This window comes from Lynx canadensis, chromosome A2 (assembly GCF_007474595.2).
Source record: "Lynx canadensis isolate LIC74 chromosome A2, mLynCan4.pri.v2, whole genome shotgun sequence".
In the NCBI taxonomy this organism is placed as follows: Eukaryota; Metazoa; Chordata; class Mammalia; order Carnivora; family Felidae; genus Lynx; species Lynx canadensis.
Genome location: NC_044304.2, coordinates 6,076,279 through 6,093,194, shown reverse-complemented (window position 1 = coordinate 6,093,194; position 16,916 = coordinate 6,076,279). Strand labels below are relative to the sequence as shown.

Below are 16,916 nucleotides of genomic sequence, written 5' to 3'. Positions count from 1 at the left end.
ATTGAGACCTCAAAAGCACCTGTGTCAGGGCTTCTGACCTCTGAGGAAGCACGTCCCTGTGCTTCCGGAACCTCCAATTTCCTGGACGTGTTCCCTCTCTTGACCATGATGCAATGGACTTCAACTGCAGGCAGGTCGCTTGGGAACTCTGCTACCCTGTTTCTGAACTGAGGGCTCTCGACCACAGATTGTGGGTGTTTTGAAGTGGGTTTGGCTTGGAACGATCTCAGCTTGGTTGGCCAGCTTGAACCTTGGGCGAAAGAGGTGCTTGGCTCCTCTCCTGGTTACTGCCCCACTGCCACACCAGGGGTGGGCCTGGGAAGGGGTGGGGCAGCCTCAGAGCCCGGATGTCTGATGGTGCCCGAGGGAGTGCTGACACTGGGGGAGGGGAGGCATCTGGCATTTTTTTCTGTGTGTGTTGGGAGGTCTGGCATGTATTTTAGACTCTGGACACCTGTATGGGGGTATCTGGCAGTATCTGTGTCAGAGGTATCTGGTATGTGTTTGGGGGGAGCCTCTAGAACTTTCTGAGTAGGGTTTTTGACACGTTTCTATCTGGGGGTGTCTGATGGCTCCTGGGTGAAGATGTCTGGTACTTTGGGGTAATTTGGCATGTTTTTCAGATTCTGGATCGTTTGGGGGGGGTAACTAACAGATCTAGGTAGGGTGTCTGACCTATTTGGGGTACCCGAAAGCATGTTTTGAGTATCTGATGGCACCTGCCTGGGTGTCTAGTATGAGTTTTGGGTATCTGGACAGACCCATGTAGGGGTGTCTGGAACGACTTGAGAGCCATATGGCTTTTCCCCAGACTTGTCTAACTTCCTGCAATCCACGCTGCCCCTTCTTCGCAGGTGACAGACCTGTTCGGTCCATTTCTTGTACCCTGTCCTTAGACTCCTCGCCCTGGGCCTCGGTCCCCTGCGACGTCCGCCGGCGCCCGCCGATCCCCGGCTCCAGGCACCCCTGATTCCCTCAAGATATCCCCCCAGCCCCGCTGACCCGCCCCCACAAGGATCGCCCTCACCCTCACCGCAGGGACCCTCCCTGTTCGGTCCCGGGGTCCCCACTCCCTGTTCGGTCCCGGGGTGCCGGCGGAGGACCCTCCCCGCAGCTCCAGGCTCAGCCTGAAGCAAAGCCCGCGCGAGCCACGCCCCCTTCCGGGCCCACGCCCTCTGACCCGCCCCCCGGGGCGGGCACGCGCGTGCGCAGCTCTCCCGCGCGGCTTCCCACTTCCGGCCCCGTGCGGCGGGCTGCGGTGGATCCTAGGAGGCCGGGCGGCAGCGGCGGCGGCGGAGGCGGCGGCGAACGGCCTGCGGGGACCGGGCCAGGTGAGGGCAGCGGGACGGGCCCGAGGAGAACGGAGCTCGGGAGGGAGGCCTCGGGCCCCGGGAACGCGCCGTCGAGCCCCGGGGGTGGCCTGGGGCGCCGGACCCCCGGGGCTGCTTCAGCCTCGGGTTGGGCCCCCCTGGAGTCTTCCAAACTGGAGGGCGGGTCCTGCCGTTCAGGCTGCCCCTTCAGTGCATGTGGGCTCCAGCTGGCGAAGGCAGAGGTGCAGACGGTGCCCGCCGGCGCCATCCGAGCTCCAGCCCTCGGGCGGTGCAGCCTCCCCCCAGCTCAGGTCTCCGGGGTCCAGGTTCTGGAGCGCCCGGGGCGGGACCGGGGATATAGTGATAAGCATAAACAGTGACCAGCTCTGTGGTGCTTCAGGCCTCTGTGCAGAACTCCCTCCGTGGAGCGGACGCCCTCCGAGCTAGAGAGCGTCTGGGCAACAAAACTCTACCAAGAGTGTGTGCTTTGGATCATCCTCCAGTTCCTTATGGAAGAATTTTAGATGTTGCGGTGCTGCTTTCTTTGCAGGGATGAACGAGAGGCCCTTGATCTTTGCATGGTCTGTGGTCCTTACCGTCCCCCGATCTTTTTTACCTGTTGCTCTGTTGGGATGGAAGCCTTAGAAGAGATGGCTGGCGCAGAGCGTAAAAAGTTTTCTTGGTGGGCGGGGGGGGGGGGGTTCTCTTTAAGTTTTACCTGGAAGTGAAGGACACAGCTCTACCCCCTTCGTTCATTTGGGGAGAGTGGAACTCCATCCAGCCAAAAGCCTTAAAGGGCCTTTTTCTTGTCGACAAGAGACAGTTCAGGACCTCATAAACAGCCCCATGGCCTCGGGCGATTTGGAGATGATTTTACAGGTGATACATTGCATATCTGGCTGGGTGAATGGTTAACCCTGAAATTGTGTGGAGAAGTGCCAAGAGCGCAGGCTTGAGTGTCGAGTCAAATCTGGGCTGTGGTCCCAGGGCCGTCACATTTTAGCGCCGTAACGTTGCTAAGCCTCAGTCTCCCCATCTTTAAAATGGGAATAAGTATTGGTTAGCGATTCGTCCAGACAAGACGGGTAAAGTGCATAGCAGAGTGCCTTGCTTACAGTGAATACTCAGTAAATGTTATTTATGCCGTGTGTATGTGCATGCCCCCAGACTTGTATTTTGAGGTTGACAATAATAAAGAGCCTGGAAAACGCGAGCATCTCAGTTGTTGTTTGGACTGGGTCAAAGTGTACACTTTATCAGTAGTTGGCTATTCTCTAGGTCAAGCCCTTTTGAGAAAAAAGGTTGTTCTAAAGGGAATAGGAGCATAGTGCCAGAAGGCATAATAAATGCAGTTCTTGTAAACATAATTTGGGGGTTGAATAGCTTATTTCATTTTTAAATGGCATGCACAGAGAAATGGAAAAAGCGATTCTTTGATTCTTTTCTTTCTCTCTCTCTCTCTGTCTCTTTTTTCCCTAAATTGACTTTACAATGCCCTCACTTTGAAGGCTGAAGTGGCATGTACATTGTTTCTGGTGTAAGCTGTGTTATAATTTTCATTCTTGTCACACAGTAGCAATTACCGCTGGCCGCAGGGCCATTACCCTTGTCACCAGCCCCTGGGACTAGGGCTGTGGTCACCAGCTGTGCCTCCCTGGGTGTTTACCTACCACATGTTTAGCATATTTCTGATCCTTGTGTCAAGGTCTCCTTCTTTCTTCCTCATTCATCCTAAGTCCCGTTTCCGTTTCTTCAAGACTTTGAAAACGTTTTCATCTCGGCTCTCTCAAGTAATTTAAAACTCAAAGACCTTTATGAAGTCCAAATAGTTTGTTTCTTTGTTATTTATTAGTTGGGTTTTACTTCTCCCCTGAAAGCGGTGGAGAGCTGCCTGCCGTGTTTTGAAAACCCTTTCTCCAGGTGCAGAACAATTCCGGTCACAGCTCCGCAGCTGCCCGTAGGAATTTTCTGGAGGAGGAATGTGACTGTTGGGGGGAGGGAGCAAAGTGATTAAAGTAATGTCCTCAGTGGAGGGACCCCTGCTACTGTGCTTCGTGTTTGTTGTTAAAATTGCCCGCGAGTGTAAAACTCAGCCCGCTGGCTTCTCTGCTTTTGCTTAGTTTTCAACTGAGTATAAAGTCGCAGTTGGTTATGTTCAAAGTAGCAAACACACCAGCTGATTTACATCATATCTTGAAACCAATATTCTAAAGATTTAACATACCCTGTGTGGTTACATTTTAAACTCCTATCACTGTTTTTTTTTTTTTAATTTTTTAATGTTTATTTATTTTTTGAGAGAGAGATAACACGAGCAGGGGAGGGGCAGAGAGGGAGACACAAACTCTGAAGCAGGCTCCAGGCTCTGAGTTGTCAGCACAGAGCCTGATGCGGGGCTCGAACTCACACAACCTCGAGATCATGAATTGAGCCAAAGTCAGATGCTTAACTGACTGAGCCACCCTTTTTCTTTATGTAACAGCTTTATTGAGATAGAATTCACCTACCATAAAATTCACCCTTTTAATGTGTGGTAAATTATTTAGTGGTTGTTTGTTTTTTTTTTTTTAAGTTTATTTTGAGAGAGAAAGAGAGAGTGCACGGGTGAGGGGCAGAGAGAGAGAGAGAGAGAGAGAGAGAGAGAGAATCCCAAGCAAGCTCTGCACCATCAGCGTGAAGCCCGTTGTGGGGCTCAAAATTGTGAACCTTGAGATCATGACCTGAGCAGAAATCCAGAGTCGGGTGCTTAACTGACCGAGCCACCCACCCAGGTGCCCCCTTCAGTGATTCTTAGGACTTTCCCAGAATTGTGCAACTGTCACCACTATCTAATTCAGACCGTTTTATCATCTGGTTATTCTTGTGGGTGAGTTTCAGGAGGAGAGAAAGGCAAAAGAAAGAGGTGGCCTACGCAGGGGCTCCGTGACTCCATTGCCACATGGGACAGAGGGAAGGAAGGACCACATCAAATTACTTGGCTGGAATCCAGCATGTTCCTGTGCATAAGGACAACTAGGCACTGTTTACGGATAACTCTTAGTTTGCTGAGATGACCTTGCAGAGCACAAGCGAATTTAGAAAGAATAATAAATCGTGAAGTCGTCCGCAGCAGGGGCCAGTGTGCTCACCGGTCCCCACACAAGACTGAAATGGATAGTAACTGACCGGACATATTGTAGAGCAAAAAAACAGTGGTGGACCGGTGGGTTACGAAGCAGTGAGGGAGTCAGCTCTGTGGCGCTCATGACCCCAGGATATGGTCAGTGACGGTCCTTGCGATCTTTTGCAGTGGCCATTTGGAGGCTTCTCATCAGAGAAATGAAAGAGAGATGAGGAGGTGGAAAAATTGAGACCCTCCTATGTACTGTTGACGGGGCTGTAGAATGGGGCAGCCACTGTGGAAAAACCGTCTAGCGGTTCCTCCAAAAGTCACACAGAGTTACCGTATGATCTCCAAATTCCACCCCTAGGGAATCTGCGCCTAAGGGAGGTGACTATATAGGCCCGCACAGAACGGGCACACACACTCACAGGAGCGTTATTCACAACAGCCAACCCAAATGGCCGTCCCATGAACGGAAACGTGAAATGTGACCCGTCCATTCAGTGGAGTATTTTTCACCCACAACAAAAGAATGACATTCGGCTACAGGTGACAACACGGATGAGCCTTGAAAACGGCATGCTGAGGGAAAGAAGCCAGTCCCCAAAGGCTGCGTGTCTCCTGGTTCCATTTATGTGAACTGTCCAGAGTGGGCAACTCCGTAGAGACCAAAGATAGAGTAGTGGTTGCGGGGGGGGGGGGGGGGGGGAAGAGGAGCACCGGGAGTGACAGCCAAGGGGCGCAGGGTTTCTTTCGGGGATGATGAGAATGTTCTAAAACCATGGTGATAGAGGGGCGCCTGGGTGGCGCAGTCGGTTAAGCGTCCGACTTCAGCCAGGTCACGATCTCGCGCTCCGTGAGTTCGAGCCCCGCGTCGGGCTCTGGGCTGATGGCTCAGAGCCTGGAGCCTGTTTCCGATTCTGTGTCTCCCTCTCTCTCTGCCCCTCCCCCGTTCATGCTCTGTCTCTCTCTGTCCCAAAAATAAATAAACGTTGAAAAAAAAAATTTAAAAAAAAAAAAACCGTGGTGATAGATACACGATACTGAATATACTAACAGCCATCCAGCCTTACCCTCTAAAAGGGTGAGTTGTGTGGTACATGAATTCCATCTCAGTAAAGCTGTGGCATAAGAGAAGAAGGAAAAGCCACGGGATGAGAACTAGAAGCACAGTGGAAATAGTCACGGGACAGAATTGTAAGGAGTGGTTTGAGAGTAGGTGGCTAGAAATCCAACGGGGCAGGATCAGAAAACCCTAAAGAAAAAGGGAACATCGCTCCAACACAAATAGCCTGGGTTGGATTGTTGGCGCTAATAGATTCTTGCTTTCCTAAAGTTGATTACAGACCGCTCCCTGTCACTGAGTCCCGTGTGCCATCCGTTGTGACGAGGGTTGAGGCAGAGATGTGGGGTCAGAACGGGCAGGAAAGTCCTCTCTCTCCTGAGGGGCGGGGGTTAGGCCGAGACTCAGCAGCAGTGACAGAGGGGGACGGCGTGTGTGAAAGGCAGAGTCGGGAAAGACGTGCTAGCCAGGAAGCGCTGAGATGGGCATTTTACAGGCTGGGGTGTTACCCTGGAGGACTTTATGGCCCTTGCTTGTCAGTGGGTGGAGGCTGGCTTGGAAGAGTCCAAGGCTGGAGACAGGGAGGCACGTTGGGAAATGACCTTGGCCTAAACAGGGGCAGTGGGGAAGAGGTCAGACTTGGATCTGCTCAAAGGTGGGTGTGTCAGGGCTCATGTGGCGGTGTGGGAGAGAGTGTGATGTAGGTGACCAGGCGGGCAGCGGGCCCTGAGGTCATCAGCTAGGGGAACTCTTCTAACGCAGCCGGGGCACCCGAGGCTTGTAGGTGCTGTTGGTATGACCAGTCTGGCCCTCTCTCAAGTTTATCTTGTGCTGGAGAGGGGGAAGCCGTGTGCCCTGCCCTCCTATCAGAGCCTCTCCCCACCCCCACCCCCCCATCCACCCCATCCCAAGGCTTCCAGGGTCTAAGGACGGGAAGAAAAGTAGGCCTTGATGAGCATCAGGGGCCCTGAGGCTGCACTGCTGTGAGACGGAGTGGGGGCGGGGCGGGGCAGTACTCACTCCCTCCTCGACGTTGGAGGTAAGAGGGAGAGAGGCAGACAGCCTGGCAGCTGAGTGATGCGAAACCCATCAGAGATCAAGTGTGACCGGAGAGCCGTGGTCTGGTTAGTGTGCTCGTGGGACCAGAGGTGGAAGCCCTGGGAATTCTGGGGCTTTTCTGTCCGCTCCGAGCAGGAATCAGCCGCCCTCAGCCTCCCCGCGGTACGTTCTGCGTGGAGAGTTGTGGCCTGGGGGACCGGAGGGCCGCCTGCGTCTCTCCTCTGTTAGGTGATTTATAGCCCACCTCTTCCCCCCACGCCGATGTCCCGAAAACGTCCTAGGTGCGGTAGGCAGGACGAGGGCCCCCGGGTCACCCCCGAGATGGCAAATATGTGACCCTCTGTGGCAAAAGGAACTTTGCAGGTGTGACTGAGGATCTGGAGATGGATGAGCCCGGGTTACCCAGGAGGGTCGGGGTGAGAGAAGGAGGTGTGACGGTGGAAGCAGGGGTCAGAGGGAGGTTGGAAGGGCCTCGCTGCTGCCCTGGAAGATGGAGGAGGGGCGGGAAGCCGGGTCGTGCAGGTGCCACTGGAAGCCGGGAACGGGTTCTCCCCTGGAGCCTCCAGAAGGCGGCCGCCCTCCGCCTTCTGCCCTCCAGCGCCCTCGGGGAATAGTTTGTGCTGATCTCGGCCAGGCCAGGGTTCCTGGTCCTTTGCTACAGCAGCCGTGGGGGACCCCTACGCCCAGTGTCCATCTCCGTTGCTTGAGAGCCCAAGCTTCTCATTTGACTCGGGACCCGCCCCCAGCCCTTTCCAGCACTTCCTTCTACTATGGAAGTTTCTGGTGCTCCGGGCTTTACTCAGCGTTCTGCAGGCCTCCCTCAGGCCACTCTGGTTTCCACTTCACGTACGCACATGTACACACGTGAGCGCCCAGAGCAGGAGGGTGGCAGCAGAGGGCTCACGTCGGCTTCCGAGGCATCAGAGATGCTCCGTGAACACTCTGATCCTCAGCTCCCTGTCTGTAGAACTAGAAGCTTAACAGCCTCCTTAGTCTGTAGGGTCGGAACTGTCGTGAGGGGCTCCGCAGTGTCTGCGTGTGTTCGTCCGTTCATTCGGTACCAGCTTCCGGGGTGGCAAGAGTGAACACAACTTAGCTCTTTCCTCCTCCCCCTCCTCCTCCTTCTTAATCTTAGAAATATATACACTTCATTAACAGAGTGCAGAAAATACACATAAATAAACAAAAACAATTTTTAAACGTGGAGGGCAGCCACCGCGGCCGGCTCTGGAAGTTTGAGGGTTAATTATAAGTCACATCTTGTAAGTTAGTGCTTTCACTAGTGTCATTAGCTCCACCCGGCTTATTAGCAGGAAGCCAAAACCTCCCTCTTCTAGAATGTTCCCAAAGGTCTGATCCCAGGGAAGGCCCTCTGGTCCCCTGCTTGCTGGGACCTCCCTGCTGTTCACAGAGTCGTCCGTTCTGCTGGCTGCTTTTAAAAACAGGGATATTATAATTCACATACCATAACATACATCCCTTTAATGTGGATGATTCAGTGGTTTTCAGTATATTTACAGAATTGTGCAACCATCACCACTCAGCACCCCAAACATTCTCATCACCCCAGAAGGAAATCAAGTACCTATTAGCTGTCACTCCGCGTTTCCTTTTCCCAAGCCTCTGGCGACCTCGACTCTACTTCCTGTCTCTAGATTTGCCTGTTCTGGGCGTTTCGTATATAAATGTGGTTTTTTTTTCGGGGGGGGGGGTTCTTTAATGTTTATTTATTTTTGAGAGAGAAGCAGGGAGACACAGAATCCAAAGCAGCCTCCAGGCTCTGAGCTCTCAGCCCAGAGCCCGATGTGGGGCTCGAACCCACAGACTGCAAGATCACGCCCTGAGCCGAAGTCCCAACGCCCAACTGACTGAGCCACCCAGGCGCCCCTCATATATAAATGTTTTTAAGGCTCATCTATGTGGTAGCCTGAATCTGTTTTTTAATCTGTGGCAACATGAGCATTAGAAGAAGGGTGATATGGGCCACGCCACTGTGTACACAGACTGCCCCAGGGACACTGGCCTGTTTTAATCTGTTGACCTGATGGGAGTGTTTTCTGCCCTGTCTCTGGTGATGTGGTTGGCTCCATGCTCTGGGGGCTTCTTGGCCACTGCCTCCCCATCTGGATCGTCCTTACACTGTCCCATAAATACTTAGGTCAATTGAACAACTGATCTACAGTCAAAATAAGCAGAGACAAGAGGTAAAGTGAAATCTGACAGCCTTCTAGATGGTAAAACTAACCAAACACCGAGTAACTTTGTCCTTGAAGATTTGCCAAAGTAGGTAGCTTTCCATTGGTCTAGAAGGTTCACCATGTAGATGGGCCCAAAGACAGGGGCTTCTGGGACTCTATAGTGTGTTTGGTTTTGACCACGACCACAATGAAAACTAACGTTTTACGTTGTAACCTCGTAAGCACGTGTAAGCAAGCGCGCACACACACACATACATATGTGCATGTGCGACGGGATCCAAAGTTTTACTAAATACTCATCTTTATTAGTCATGATAAACTGGCATATTCTGTTGTTTTATGTTTTTTTGTTTTTATTTCTTTTTACATTTTTTTAATGTTTATTTATTTTTGAGAGGGAAAGAACAGGGGAGGGAGACACAGAACCCCAAGCAGGCTGTAGGCTCTGAGCTGTCAGCACAGAGCCCAACGCAGGGCTTGAACTCATGGACCATGAGATCATGACCTGAACTGAAGCCTGACGCTCAACCGACTGAGCCCCCCAGGCGCCCCTCCTGTTGTATTTTGCGGGAAGCTGTTTCCCCAGCTCGCTAAGGGGTCGTGATCCTCAGTGTCAGAACGCTGCCTTCAGATCCCAACACATACGGTAGGAAAATGTTCAGCAAAGGGTGTAGCACTTGGCGACACAATTAATGGCTGTGACTTTTAAGAACTGTACTAGTTTCTTAGGACCACTGTGATAGATTGCTACAACCTGACTGGCTTACAATAACAGAAGTGTATTCTGTCACAGTTCTGGGGGCTAAAACTCTGAGGTCAAGGTGTCTGCAAGGCTGCACTCCCTCTGAAGGCTCTAGGGAAGGGTCCTAGAAGGCTGCCCAGGCGAGACTTCCTTGGCTCACGGCTGCATCACACCAGTCTCTGCCTTTATATTCACTTGGCCTTCACCTCTGTGTGTGTTTCTGTGTCTGTGTCTCCCTCTGCATCCAAATCTCCCTCTTTGCCTTGTACAGACTCCAGTCTTTGGATGTAGGGTCCGCCCTTCATCCGGGCTGATGCCACCTCGAGGTCCTTAACTTAATTACATTTGCAAAGACCCTCTTTCCAAGGGAGAGCACGTTCTGTGAGGTTCTGGGTGGCCATGCATTTTGAGGGGACCATATTCACCCCACCACAAGGCCTCCTATTTCTAGTGACTCGTAAATGAGAGCTACAGGTACTCATTTCTTAGATTCTTTACAACACAGTAACTTCAGGTATCGTAAAGTGAAAAGTAGGCGTTGAACTTCGGCCCACTCTTGGGAACCCAGTAAGTGAAGAGAGGAAATAGGAGATCTTAAGGGGAGCTAGTTTCTTGCTTGAAAAGCTTCCAAATCTGAATCTCCTGCGAATATCATTTGCTATACGGCATAAACAGGTGCCTGAGACTACAGTATGTCCACTGTTTGCTTGTGTGCCTGTCTCCACATACCCTCGTCTTTCCCCATGCGTTCAAAAACCACCTGCATCAAATACAAAAGCCTTGTCAATTTGGAGAGGAAAAAACAGTTCCCTCTGCCTGGCCCTGCACCTGGCTGACATAAGTATGTGCGATTGCTTTCTTCCCGACCTTGAGACATGAAATACATTGAAATATATTCAAGCTCACACCGTTGCAGTTCTAAAAGGAATACTAATGAAGGTCTTTGCAAGGTTTTGGAGTTTTCCTAATACACCAGCAGGTTGCTGACTTAACGTTAATAGTTCTAGCCGGCGCTCTTAGCAGCGTGGAGATCTTGAGATGCTCAGAAACCAACCTCGTACCTGTTTGCTACCAGCATAGGCTGCTTCGGGGCTCTGGAATTCAGTAATGACTTCACGCAGTTAATCTGCTTCATTGCTTCCTTTATTCCGTTCCCTTCTGTGTGTCAGGGATTAAAAATGGGTGCTTCTTATGCCACATGAGTGAGCCCTGCTGGGTTGTTGGAATAGGCCTTCCCTTCCAGAACAATCCAAGCAGATAAGGTAGACCGGGGATCAGCAGACTTTAACTCTAAAGAGCCCAATAGTGGGGCGCCTGGGTGGCGCAGTCGGTTAAGCGTCCGACTTCAGCCAGGTCACGATCTCGCGGTCCGCGAGTTCGAGCCCCGCGTCGGGCTCTGGGCTGACGGCTCGGAGCCTGGAGCCTGTTTCCGATTCTGTGTCTCCCTCTCTCTCTGCCCCTCCCCCGTTCATGCTCTGTCTCTCTCTGTCCCAAAAATAAAATAAAAACGTTGAAAAAAAAAATTAAAAAAAAAAAAAAAATGGGGCGCCTGGGTGGCGCAGTCGGTTAAGCGTCCGACTTCAGCCAGGTCACGATCTCGCAGTCCGTGAGTTCGAGCCCCGCGTCGGGCTCTGGGCTGATGGCTTGGAGCCTGTTTCTGATTCTGTGTCTCCCTCTCTCTCTGCCCCTCCCCCGTTCATGCTCTGTCTCTCTCTGTCCCAAAAATAAATAAACGTTGAAAAAAAAAATTTAAAAAAAAAAAAAAAAAATGGGGCGCCTGGGTGGTGCAGTCGGTGAAGCGTCCGACTTCAGCCAGGTCACGATCTCGCGCTCCGTGGGTTCGAGCCCCGCGTCAGGCTCTGGGCTGATGGCTCGGAGCCTGGAGCCTGTTTCCGATTCTGTGTCTCCCTCTCTCTCTGCCCCTCCCCCGTTCATGCTCTGTCTCTCTCTGTCCCAAAAATAAAATAAAAACGTTGAAAAAAAAATTAAAAAAAAAAAAAAAATGGGGCGCCTGGGTGGCGCAGTCGGTGAAGCGTCCGACTTCAGCCAGGTCACGATCTCGCAGTCCGTGAGTTCGAGCCCCGCGTCGGGCTCTGGGCTGATGGCTTGGAGCCTGTTTCTGATTCTGTGTCTCCCTCTCTCTCTGCCCCTCCCCCGTTCATGCTCTGTCTCTCTCTGTCCCAAAAATAAATAAACGTTGAAAAAAAAAATTTAAAAAAAAAAAAAAAAATGGGGCGCCTGGGTGGCGCAGTCGGTTAAGCGTCCGACTTCGGCCAGGTCACGATCTCGCGCTCCGTGAGTTCGAGCCCCGCGTCGGGCTCTGGGCTGATGGCTCAGAGCCTGGAGCCTGTTTCCGACTCTGTGTCTCCCTCTCTCTCTGCCCCTCCCCCGTTCATGCTCTGTCTCTCTCTGTCCCAAAAATAAATAAACGTTGAAAAAAAAAATTAAAAAAAAAAAATAAAATGGGGCGCCTGGGTGGCGCAGTCGGTTAAGCGTCCGACTTCAGCCAGGTCACGATCTCGCAGTCCGTGAGTTCGAGCCCAGCGTCGGGCTCTGGGCTGATGGCTTGGAGCCTGTTTCTGATTCTGTGTCTCCCTCTCTCTCTGCCCCTCCCCCGTTCATGCTCTGTCTCTCTCTGTCCCAAAAATAAATAAACGTTGAAAAAAAAAATTTAAAAAAAAAAAAAAAATGGGGCGCCTGGGTGGCGCAGTCGGTTAAGCGTCCGACTTCAGCCAGGTCACGATCTCGCGGTCCACGAGTTCGAGCCCCGCGTCGGCTCTGGGCTGATGGCTCGGAGCCTGGAGCCTGTTTCCGATTCTGTGTCTCCCTCTCTCTCTGCCCCTCCCCCGTTCATGCTCTGTCTCTCTCTGTCCCAAAAATAAATAAACGTTGAAAAAAAAAATTTAAAAAAAAAAAAAAAATGGGGCGCCTGGGTGGCGCAGTCGGTGAAGCGTCCGACTTCAGCCAGGTCACGATCTCGCGGTCCACGAGTTCGAGCCCCGCGTCGGGCTCTGGGCTGATGGCTCAGAGCCTGGAGCCTGTTTCCGATTCTGTGTCTCCCTCTCTCTCTGCCCCTCCCCCGTTCATGCTCTGTCTCTCTCTGTCTCAAAAATAAATAAACGTTACAAAAAATATTTAACTCGGGGCGAGAATATTTAACTGGGTGGCTCAGTCGGTTAAGCGTCCGACTTCAGCCAGGTCACGATCTCGCGGTCCACGAGTTCGAGCCCCGCGTCGGGCTCTGGGCTGACGGCTCGGAGCCTGGAGCCTGTTTCCGATTCTGTGTCTCCCTCTCTCTCTGCCCCTCCCCCGTTCATGCTCTGTCTCTCTCTGTCCCAAAAATAAATAAACGTTGAAAAAAAAAAAATTAAAAAAAAAAAAAAAGTAGTTTCTTGGGGCGCCTGGGTGGCGCAGTCGGTGAAGCGTCCGACTTCAGCCAGGTCACGATCTCGCGGTCCACGAGTTCGAGCCCCGCGTCGGACTCTGGGCTGACGGCTCGGAGCCTGGAGCCTGTTTCCGATTCTGTGTCTCCCTCTCTCTCTGCCCCTCCCCCGTTCATGCTCTGTCTCTCTCTGTCCCAAAAATAAATAAACGTTGAAAAAAAAAATTAAAAAAAAAAAAAAAATGGGGCGCCTGGGTGGCGCAGTCGGTTAAGCGTCCGACTTCAGCCAGGTCACGATCTCGCGGTCCACGAGTTCGAGCCCCGCGTCGGGCTCTGGGCTGACGGCTCGGAGCCTGGAGCCTGTTTCCGATTCTGTGTCTCCCTCTCTCTCTGCCCCTCCCCCGTTCATGCTCTGTCTCTCTCTGTCTCAAAAATAAATAAACGTTACAAAAAATATTTAACTCGGGGCGAGAATATTTAACTGGGTGGCTCAGTCGGTTAAGCGTCCGACTTCAGCCAGGTCACGATCTCGCGGTCCACGAGTTCGAGCCCCGCGTCGGGCTCTGGGCTGACGGCTCGGAGCCTGGAGCCTGTTTCCGATTCTGTGTCTCCCTCTCTCTCTGCCCCTCCCCCGTTCATGCTCTGTCTCTCTCTGTCCCAAAAAAAAAGAAACGTTGAAAAAAAAAAAAATTAAAAAAAAAAAAAAAGTAGTTTCTTGGGGCGCCTGGGTGGCGCAGTCGGTGAAGCGTCCGACTTCAGCCAGGTCACGATCTCGCGGTCCACGAGTTCGAGCCCCGCGTCGGACTCTGGGCTGACGGCTCGGAGCCTGGAGCCTGTTTCCGATTCTGTGTCTCCCTCTCTCTCTGCCCCTCCCCCGTTCATGCTCTGTCTCTCTCTGTCCCAAAAATAAATAAACGTTGAAAAAAAAAATTTAAAAAAAAAAAAAAAATGGGGCGCCTGGGTGGCGCAGTCGGTGAAGCGTCCGACTTCGGCCAGGTCACGATCTCGCGCTCCGTGAGTTCGAGCCCCGCGTCGGGCTCTGGGCTGACGGCTCGGAGCCTGGAGCCTGTTTCCGATTCTGTGTCTCCCTCTCTCTCTGCCCCTCCCCCGTTCATGCTCTGTCTCTCTCTGTCCCAAAAATAAATAAACGTTGAAAAAAAAAATTTAAAAAAAAAAAAAAAATGGGGCGCCTGGGTGGCGCAGTCGGTTAAGCGTCCGACTTCAGCCAGGTCACGATCTCGCAGTCCGTGAGTTCGAGCCCCGCGTCGGGCTCTGGGCTGATGGCTTGGAGCCTGTTTCTGATTCTGTGTCTCCCTCTCTCTCTGCCCCTCCCCCGTTCATGCTCTGTCTCTCTCTGTTTCTCAAAACTAAATGTCAAAAAAAAAGAAATTAAAAAAAAAAAAAAAAATGGGGCGCCTGGGTGGCGCAGTCGGTTAAGCGTCCGACTTCAGCCAGGTCACGATCTCGCGGTCCGCGAGTTCGAGCCCCGCGTCGGGCTCTGGGCTGATGGCTCAGAGCCTGGAGCCTGTTTCCGATTCTGTGTCTCCCTCTCTCTCTGCCCCTCCCCCGTTCATGCTCTGTCTCTCTCTGTCCCAAAAATAAATAAACGTTGAAAAAAAAAATTAAAAAAAAAAAAAAAAATGGGGCGCCTGGGTGGCGCAGTCGGTGAAGCGTCCGACTTCAGCCAGGTCACGATCTCGCGCTCCGTGAGTTCGAGCCCAGCGTCGGGCTCTGGGCTGATGGCTCGGAGCCTGGAGCCTGTTTCCGACTCTGTGTCTCCCTCTCTCTCTGCCCCTCCCCCGTTCATGCTCTGTCTCTCTCTGTCCCAAAAATAAAATAAAAACGTTGAAAAAAAAAATTAAAAAAAAAAAAAATGGGGCGCCTGGGTGGCGCAGTCGGTTAAGCGTCCGACTTCAGCCAGGTCACGATCTCGCAGTCCGTGAGTTCGAGCCCCGCGTCGGGCTCTGGGCTGATGGCTTGGAGCCTGTTTCTGATTCTGTGTCTCCCTCTCTCTCTGCCCCTCCCCCGTTCATGCTCTGTCTCTCTCTGTCCCAAAAATAAATAAACGTTGAAAAAAAAAATTAAAAAAAAAAAAAAAATGGGGCGCCTGGGTGGCGCAGTCGGTTAAGCGTCCGACTTCAGCCAGGTCACGATCTCGCGGTCCGCGAGTTCGAGCCCCGCGTCGGGCTCTGGGCTGATGGCTCAGAGCCTGGAGCCTGTTTCCGATTCTGTGTCTCCCTCTCTCTCTGCCCCTCCCCCGTTCATGCTCTGTCTCTCTCTGTCCCAAAAATAAATAAACGTTGAAAAAAAAAATTAAAAAAAAAAAAAAAATGGGGCGCCTGGGTGGCGCAGTCGGTTAAGCGTCCGACTTCAGCCAGGTCACGATCTCGCGCTCCGTGAGTTCGAGCCCCGCGTCGGGCTCTGGGCTGATGGCTCGGAGCCTGGAGCCTGTTTCCGATTCTGTGTCTCCCTCTCTCTCTGCCCCTCCCCCGTTCATGCTCTGTCTCTCTCTGTCCCAAAAATAAATAAACATTGAAAAAAAAAATTAAAAAAAAAAAAAAAAAATGGGGCGCCTGGGTGGCGCAGTCGGTTAAGCGTCCGACTTCAGCCAGGTCACGATCTCGCAGTCCGTGAGTTCGAGCCCAGCGTCGGGCTCTGGGCTGATGGCTTGGAGCCTGTTTCCGATTCTGTGTCTCCCTCTCTCTCTGCCCCTCCCCCGTTCATGCTCTGTCTCTCTCTGTCCCAAAAATAAATAAACGTTGAAAAAAAAAATTAAAAAAAAAAAAAAATGGGGCGCCTGGGTGGCGCAGTCGGTTAAGCGTCCGACTTCAGCCAGGTCACGATCTCGCAGTCCGTGAGTTCGAGCCCCGCGTCGGGCTCTGGGCTGATGGCTTGGAGCCTGTTTCTGATTCTGTGTCTCCCTCTCTCTCTGCCCCTCCCCCGTTCATGCTCTGTCTCTCTCTGTCCCAAAAATAAATAAACGTTGAAAAAAAAAATTTAAAAAAAAAAAAAAAAATGGGGCGCCTGGGTGGCGCAGTCGGTTAAGCGTCCGACTTCAGCCAGGTCACGATCTCGCGGTCCACGAGTTCGAGCCCCGCGTCGGGCTCTGGGCTGACGGCTCGGAGCCTGGAGCCTGTTTCCGATTCTGTGTCTCCCTCTCTCTCTGCCCCTCCCCCGTTCATGCTCTGTCTCTCTCTGTCCCAAAAATAAATAAAAACGTTGAAAAAAAAAAAAAATTTTAAAGAGCCCAATAGTAAATATTTTCGACCAGCAGCAGGGAGACAAGATGGGCGTGGCTACGTTCCAATAAAACTTTATTCACAAACATAGGTGACTGGCCCTCAGGCTGGAGTTTGCCCACTACTGCAGAAGACTCGTGACTTTTACCATTCTGGTTCTAGGGTTGCGACTCTGATTTTGTACATTTGGTGAGGGACACAGGTGAAGGGGACAGGGCATCTTCTCAGCTGCAAGTTTGCACTGGGAACTCCTTCAACACCCCTGACACCATTTCTGTTGTCCTTTTTACAGAGATGCAGTGCCCTTGGATAATTCCCCAAGCCACTGAAAGCAAACAGGTTTTTTCTGGCATGGTATTTGCATGTTTTTCTTTCCTGCCTTCCGCCTTTAACAGAATGCTTTTTATCTGGTGAAAGAGAAACCCACTGGGCCCGGTCCAGTGTTTGATTTCCTCTGCCCTCCTTATAGCCACCTCTGCTAACATTTGTTCTTCATCCCCTGAATAAAAGTGTTTTTTTGTATTTAAATAGCTAATAATAATGTTAGTTATCCAGAAATCTTCTGGAAGATTTCAGAGGTGCAGTGGCAACACCTGAATTAATCTTTTCAAAATCCTTTGTTTTCATTGAAATGTTTTGCAGCCCACGTCATGTTGACTTCTGTACAGTCCGTTGAATTAACGTGATTGTTTAAAACGCCAAAGAGGAAACCAGGCTGCCCTTCCTGGCCAGGCCTGGGGGAGTGGGAGCCATTGTTTTGCTGGGGCCCCTACAGTTCAGCACCTGGCCTTGGACCCAGGTCACAAGAAACACTCACGTG

General features: G+C 51.9%; 1 protein-coding gene across 3 annotated transcripts in view; it reads left to right on the top strand.

Moving 5' to 3' along the window:
* The window catches only part of ARHGEF18 (Rho/Rac guanine nucleotide exchange factor 18), a 90,306-nt gene that overhangs the window by 28,635 nt on the left and 44,755 nt on the right, over nucleotides 1-16,916 (top strand). The window contains exon 1 of one of the 3 annotated variants that reach the window (XM_030299191.1): nucleotides 972-1,331. The exons of the other annotated variants lie outside the window; for them this stretch is intronic. The gene's annotated coding sequence lies outside the window, so the exon portion shown is untranslated. Of the gene's footprint in view, nucleotides 1-971; nucleotides 1,332-16,916 lie in introns of those variants that run through there. 3 annotated transcript variants of the gene reach the window in all.